Here is a 7,348-nt window from a genome sequence, read left to right as displayed (position 1 = left end):
AAACATCCTTCAATGTACTGGACAGCTCCCACAACAAAGAAATCCAATCCAATATGTCAGCAGTGTAGAGAGTGACAAACTCTGCCCTATTTTCCTTTCAATTTAACAGATGAAAGAACATAAATCTTAAAGAGTACATAGGCTGCAAAAGGTTCAGTGGCAATAAGCAGTAGAGCTGAAATTCCAGCAAAACACAGTTCAACTTCAAAACCTATATGCTTTGGGTGTGGGTAGGGCTGTAATCTACCCACCTGATATTCATGACACATTCAAATTCTTACCAGCAAGCTGGGAATTTATGGCTAGAGATATCTTGTTTCTCCTAACTTTCTATGGTTTTAACTATGAATATTCTAGAAAGGTTATCTGATTGTCTCTCCATTCCTACCCTGGGTGTGGATGAGGCCTCCCTAAGATTTTGCCCTACTGTTACCTGTTTCTTGATGTTGTAGGGTTCCTATTGATCTCTTATTCTGCTACTTGGAATTTAATCATCATTTGAACATTTACCAGGGAGAAGCTGGAATGCTTACACAAATGCAGATTTCTGAACTTCTTTGTATAACTGTAGAAGAATCTTCAAGAGACAATTTTGGTGCATTTGATCGGCAAACCACATTTTGAGGAGCACAGCACTGATAGTCTGTATTATCTTCAGTGTTCCAATATTGGAATCTCATGCACAATGCAGATCGCATGCTGTTTTGAATTCCTTATTACTGACTACCTAGAGAACAGGTTCAAGTTTATCAGGGGGACAAACTCTTCAGAAATACTGTATTTCATACTATGCCACTTACTAATATTTCATCATCTAATCAATTAAAACTTACAATAATATTTCCACAGATTTTCAAGGCAGTGCATAGAAAACAGGAATAGTTTATGATTGCTTATAAGTAAAAATCAGGTGCATCCCAAAGATGAGATTAAATAGATGGGGGATAACTTGTATGAAATGTTCAATAACAGTACAGAATATATTTTCACTGTATATTTTAATATGTTAGCAATATCACATCGTCTGCTGGTGATGAAACTACAGTTGATGTTTTTTCCAATGTTGCCTATTTTTTCTGTAATGAAGATGTACTATGTATGTGATTTGTTTTAAGAAAACATATCCTACAAGTTTTGGGAAAAAATGTGGGTGTCAGTGAGGACTCAATGCTGCATTCAGCATACTTGGAATATTTAAACAATCATCATCATCATCACCATCACCATCATTATCCCTCTAAATCTCACAACAAAGCTCTCAATTAACCAGAAGCTTCATGCATGATTTGAGTTATTTCACAATGAATTTGGGTACTTACTCCAAAGCTGTGATTTAATAACCTTTCAGTTAACAATTGTGACATGGAGTGAAGACAATTCTGAAAATCACTGAGGAGGTAAGAGACACAAGGGCAAGAAAGCACAAAGGCTAAGCTATTTTCAATGAGAAACTAAGGAAAAGGTATTAAAGGGATGGAGCTATAAGATGACAAGAACTGAAGAGACAGCATCTAGAACTTAGAGGGGAGGAAAACAATTGTTTTTTTTTTCTAAAGGGACTAAAAATTAATCAAGTAGATTGCAATTACAGATAAGAAACTTCCTTCTCCTATAGAAAAGTGTTAAAAATTACAATGTGCAGCAAGAAGAAAGTAATATCCTTTCTTAAAACATGTTCAAATAACCCTCAGCCTCCCCAGTACCTGTGTAGGATGCATGTTCATCTAGGGTAATGGTGCTGGAAGACGACTGGGGAGTTTGATGCTAAAGCCAATTTGTAATTTTCACCAAGCCTCCCAGGTGAGAAGCTGGGAAAAGCCTGGCTTCAGAAGTTAAAAATAGGTCTCTTTGCACAAAATTATTAGGCTCCTTTGAGTTACCAGGATCACAGACTAGGGAGAGAGTCTAAATTTAGATTATTTTCCTTAAGGAATAGGCAGGCACCTGCCAAGATGTATTTTCATCATCCACAGAGAATTAATAGAAACTAATGAATCTCCATATTTTGGCAGAAAAGTAACATGCTCAGGCTCAAACTCTGGATTGTTAGGATAAGACAGCAATAATACAAATGTGCATTTTACCCTAAAAGATTGCCAGGTCACATTAAGAGTCTACTAACAAATGTGGTCAAATTTGGAAAAGTAGGGAGAGAAAATAAACAATTTAAATAATTTCATCCTGTATAGGCAAGTTATAGTCAATAAACCAATTTATAGTCACCTCCACAACCCACTCATTTTATGTGACAGGGAGAGCCAGACCAACTACTTCTATCATTTTTTTCAGAGTTTTCTACCATGGACACACACAAACATACAAGCTGGCCTTGAACTTAAAATCCTCCTGAATCAACCTCCCAAGGCAAAGAGCTTTTACATGCACACACCCACACATGTCTTTTCTCATTGTAGTAGAAATTTTTCCTAATAACTGTAAGCAGATAGATGATCAATTCATTATGATGCCTGTTAATAAGTATTTGTTTGAAAATTTTCACCATTATAAATGGTATTATGGGAAACATCTACTCTTATCTAGTCCCAATCCATGACCCACAAAGCTTTAGGAAGGATCTTATAGGAATACAAATCTTATTTTATCTTTTCTTGTTCGTTTAAAAGCCATTCATGGAAATCCATTACCATTAGAATTAGGCTCACACTTCTTTCCAAGGTCTAAAAGATTAAAATGTTTCCTGTATCTTCACTACCATCTTTACCCACCATGCCCACTGATGCTGATCTTTATTTGTTCCTCAAATGTGTCATGTTATTTTTTGCCTTGGGGCTTTTTACACATGCTCTTTCCACTGCTTAGAAAGCTCTTTGCCTTGGGAGGTTGATTCAGGAGGATTTTAAGTTCAAGGCCAGCTTCAGCAATTTAGCTAGGCTCTGTCCCCCCAAAAAAAAAACTGGGGATATAGTTCAATGATAAAGTATCCCTGGGGCCGGTCCCCAGTACCATAAAGAAAGCAAGCTCTTCACCCAGAGCTGTCTTTAATCTCTCAGTGTTCATCTTTACATCTTTCTCCTCAGGTTCAACCTTCTACCTGTTATTGGGCTCTTTGTTTCTGTCTCCATTCTTCATCTTTATGCCCCAGTTATAACTTCCTATGTAAAACAAGGTATCAGGTCTTAACTATTCCCTTCAGCATCTGCCTTAAGGCTTCACCTTCTTATATAAAGAAGTTCTAAGTAAAAACAATTCTTTCTCTAAGAATTCTCATGATATTAAAATCAATTTTTCACCTACATGAATATCCATTCTCCCAGTCTCCTAGACCCTAAAGGTACTAACTGTTTTCTATACCTCCCTTGCTGCCTCCCGATGCCTCTCATCCAGTGGCGTGTGATATCACTAACAAGTTCTCCTATACAAAATATCTCTCCATGCTCAAACTCTGGAGCAGACTCTTCTGATTATTGCCAAGAATATTCAATAACTCTCTGTTGTGTTCTCCTCCTGTGCTTTCCTTCTCCACCTTACTCATCAGACCATGATTGCCCTTCTCACTCCAGATCATAATACTCCTTCTAAGATATAATAAATTTACACATTCATTCATAATTTTGAGAAATTCTGATGTGCAGGGCAGAGATAAAAATTTAAATAAAGCCCCTCCATGATTTCAAGCAGGTGAAGTGTGCAGGGCAAAATACTGAAGTGCCTGGCTATGGCTTCACTTAACTGGAGTATCACCTGCTTTGCCTATCATTGGAACTCCCCCTAATGCAGCAGGAGCTTGCCTGTCTTCTATTTGCCTTGACTTTCCTTTCTGTTATACTGTTCCACACACTTCAGTTACAATGAAGTTATCATTTGCTGAAAAACTCTTAAGTTCAATATCTGTCCTTTCCATTCTGGCTGGCACTGCCCACTCCTTTTGATGACACTGCACAGTCCTTTCTCCAATACTTTGTAAATATAACTCCTGCAGGCTTCCAGAAAGCCATTTCCCTCCTACCATCTTTCAGCAAGTGTAACCAATGTCCCTCTCACTTTGTGTTTATAGTAGAACACTTACCCAGCCCGCCTTCTATAATAGGCACTTGTACATCTGTACTGTTATTCAATTTTGCATATCTAAAAGTGTCTTTCACATAACAGGCACTCAATACATGCTGGAGTGAACATAACAAGCACACAAGGCAAGAACATCATTTTCAGCTCATAATCAGATTGCTAATATTAAAGGAGCCTGCAAAGGGATCTGGCTCTACTGTGAGTATAAAATCAGCTACAGAGACTAAATAATACACTGTTGAATGATGAATAGATAGTAAAAGAAATCAGAGGAAAGTTCATTGCATTGAGCTCATTCATTAAAAGAATAGAAAGTCAATGAATAAATGACCTGACATTACATTCCAAAGCCCTAGAAAAAGAGGAATCAATCAATACTGAAAGCAGTAGAAAACAGAATACTTTCAGAGCTGAAAATCAAAGAAAATCAGAGCTGAAATCAAAGAAATTGAAACAGAAGAAACAATTCAAAGAACTGACAAAACAGAAAGTTGTTGTTTTGAAAAAACTGATAAACCCCTAGCAATGCAAACAAAGAGAAAGAAAAAGAAAACTCAAATTACTAAAATTTGTGATGAAATAGGAAATATCATGACAGATATTATTGAAATACAAAAGATAATTAGAAATTATTTTGAAAACTTATACTCCAATAAAATAGAAAATCTTGAAGATTTGACACATTTCTAGAGACATATGACCTACCCAAACTGAATCAGGAGGACATACACAATTTAAACAGGTCAATTTCAAGTAATGAAATAGAAGACACCATCAAAAGTCTACCAATAAAGAAAAGCCCAGGACCAGATGAATTCTCAGCCGAGTTCTACAAGACCTTCAATAAAGAATTAACACCAGTGCTTCTCAAATTATTCCAAGAAGAAAAGGAGGGAACTCTTCCAAACTCATTCTTTGATGTTAGTATCATCCTGATATAACAAAACCAGACAAAGACATATCAAAGAAAGAAAATTTCAGACCAAAATCTCTGATGAACAGAGATGCCAAATTTTTCAATAAAATTCTGACTAATTGCATCCAAAAACATTTAAAAAACAGTGCCCCACAATCAAGTGGAGTTCATCTCAGGGATGCAACATTGGTTCAACATTTGGAATCAATAAATGTAATTCATCACATCAATAGACTTAAAGATAAGAATCATATGATCATGTCAATAAATGCAGAAAAATCATTTGACAAAATACAGCACAATATTCTAGAACTAGAAAATGATTTCAGCAAAGTCGCAGGATATAAAATCAATACCCACAAATCAAATGCATAAATATACATAAATGATGAATCTACTGAAAGAGAAATTACGAAATTAGAAATTACTACCCCATTCACAATAGCCTCAAAAAATAAAATAATTGGGACTCAATCTAATAAAAGTGGTGAAAGACCTCTACAATGAAAACTACAGAACACTAAAGAAAAAATTAAAGACCTTAGGAGATGGGAAGATCTCCCATTCTCCTGGATAAGCAGAATTAGTATCTTCAAAATGGCCATAATACAAAAAGCTCTATACAAACTTAATGCAATTCCTGTTAAAATACCAATGATGTTCTTCATAGTAATAGAAACAAAAATCATGAAATTCATTTGGGAAACTAAGAGATCCAAATAGCCAAAGCAATCCTTACCAAGAAGAGTGAAGCAAGAGGCATCACAATACCAGACCTTAAACTATACTACAGAGCAATAGTAACAAGAACAGCATGGTGTTGGAACCAAAAGAGATGTGTAGACCAATCATACAGAATAGAAGACACAGAGACAAACCCACATAATACAGTTATCTCATACTAGACAAAGACACCAAAAACATTTATTGGAGAAAAGACAGCCTCTTCAACAAATGGTGCTGGGAAAACTGGAAATCCACATGTAACAAAATGAAATACAACCCCTATCTCTCACTCTGTACAAAACTTAATTCAAAGTGGATCAAAGACTTAGGCACTAGAACAGAGACCTTGCCTAACAGAAGAAAAAATAGGCCCAGATCTTCACCATATCCTCTTAAGAACTGACTTCCTTCACAAGACTCCTAAAGCACAAGAAGTAGAATCAAGAATCAGTAAACAGGATGGGTTCAAACTAAAAACTTCTTCACAGCAAAGGAAACTATCAATATGAATAGAGCCTACAGACTGGGAGAAAATCTTTACCAAGGAACCTCAGATAGAACATTAATCTCTAGGAAAAAAAATCTTAACACCAAAAACAAATAAATAAATAAATAAATAAAAATAACCCAATTAATAAATGGGCTAAGGAATTGAACAGACACTTCACAGAAGAAAAATTACAACTGATCAACAAATATATGAAAAAATGTCCAACATCTCTAGCAATTAGAGAAATACAAATCAAAACTACACTGATATTTCATCTCACTCCATTCAGAATGGCAATCATCAAGAATAAAAGCAACAATAAATGTTGGTGAGGATGTAGGGAAAAATACACTCATACACTGCTGTTGGGACTGTAAATTGGTGCAGCCAGTATGAAAATCAGTATGGAGATTCCTCAGAAAACTTGAAATGGAGCCACTATTTTACCCAGCTATCCCACTCCTTGGTTTATATCCAAAGGACTTAATATCAGCATACTACAGTGATGCAACCACATCAATGTTTATAGTAGCTCACATTAGCTAAGCTATAAAAACAACCTAGATGCCCTTCAACAGATGAATGGATAAGAAAGGTGGCATATATATGCAATGGAGTGTTACTCAGCCTTAAAGAAGAAGGGAATTATAGCGCAGGTAAATGGATGGAGCTAGAGAATATCATGCTAAGTGAAATAAGTCAATCCCTAAAAAACAAGGTTGAATATTTTTTTTCTGATATGAGAATGCTAATTCACAATGGGGGCAGGGAGACTAGAGGTACTCTGCACTAGGCAGAGAGATGTGAAGGGACAGGAGGGGTAATGGGGGTTGGAAGGATAGTATAATAAATCAGACATTATTACCCTATATGCATATATGACTACACTACCAGTGTAGTCATGTATAACCAGAAGAATCAGAAGTTCTACATTTATGCATGATGTAAAAATACATTATACTGTCATTGATAACTAATAAGAACAAATAAAAAAAATAAGAGTTTAAAAAAATCAGAGGAGGTCACATTCACATAGAAGTTTGCTAATTCCTCCAAGATGAACCAATCACCTAGAAAGTGTTCTTTCAGCTTCCCTACACTGTCCAGGCAATTACTCTAAAGAAAGTCTTCAACCTTCTCTACTTCCCATCATATCAACCACTATATTTAGAGAGAGGAAGTAAGACAAT

The sequence above is a fragment of the Callospermophilus lateralis genome, unplaced genomic scaffold (genome assembly GCF_048772815.1).
Source record: "Callospermophilus lateralis isolate mCalLat2 unplaced genomic scaffold, mCalLat2.hap1 Scaffold_63, whole genome shotgun sequence".
NCBI classification, from domain to species: domain Eukaryota; kingdom Metazoa; phylum Chordata; class Mammalia; order Rodentia; family Sciuridae; genus Callospermophilus; species Callospermophilus lateralis.
This window is presented reverse-complemented; position numbering follows the sequence as displayed.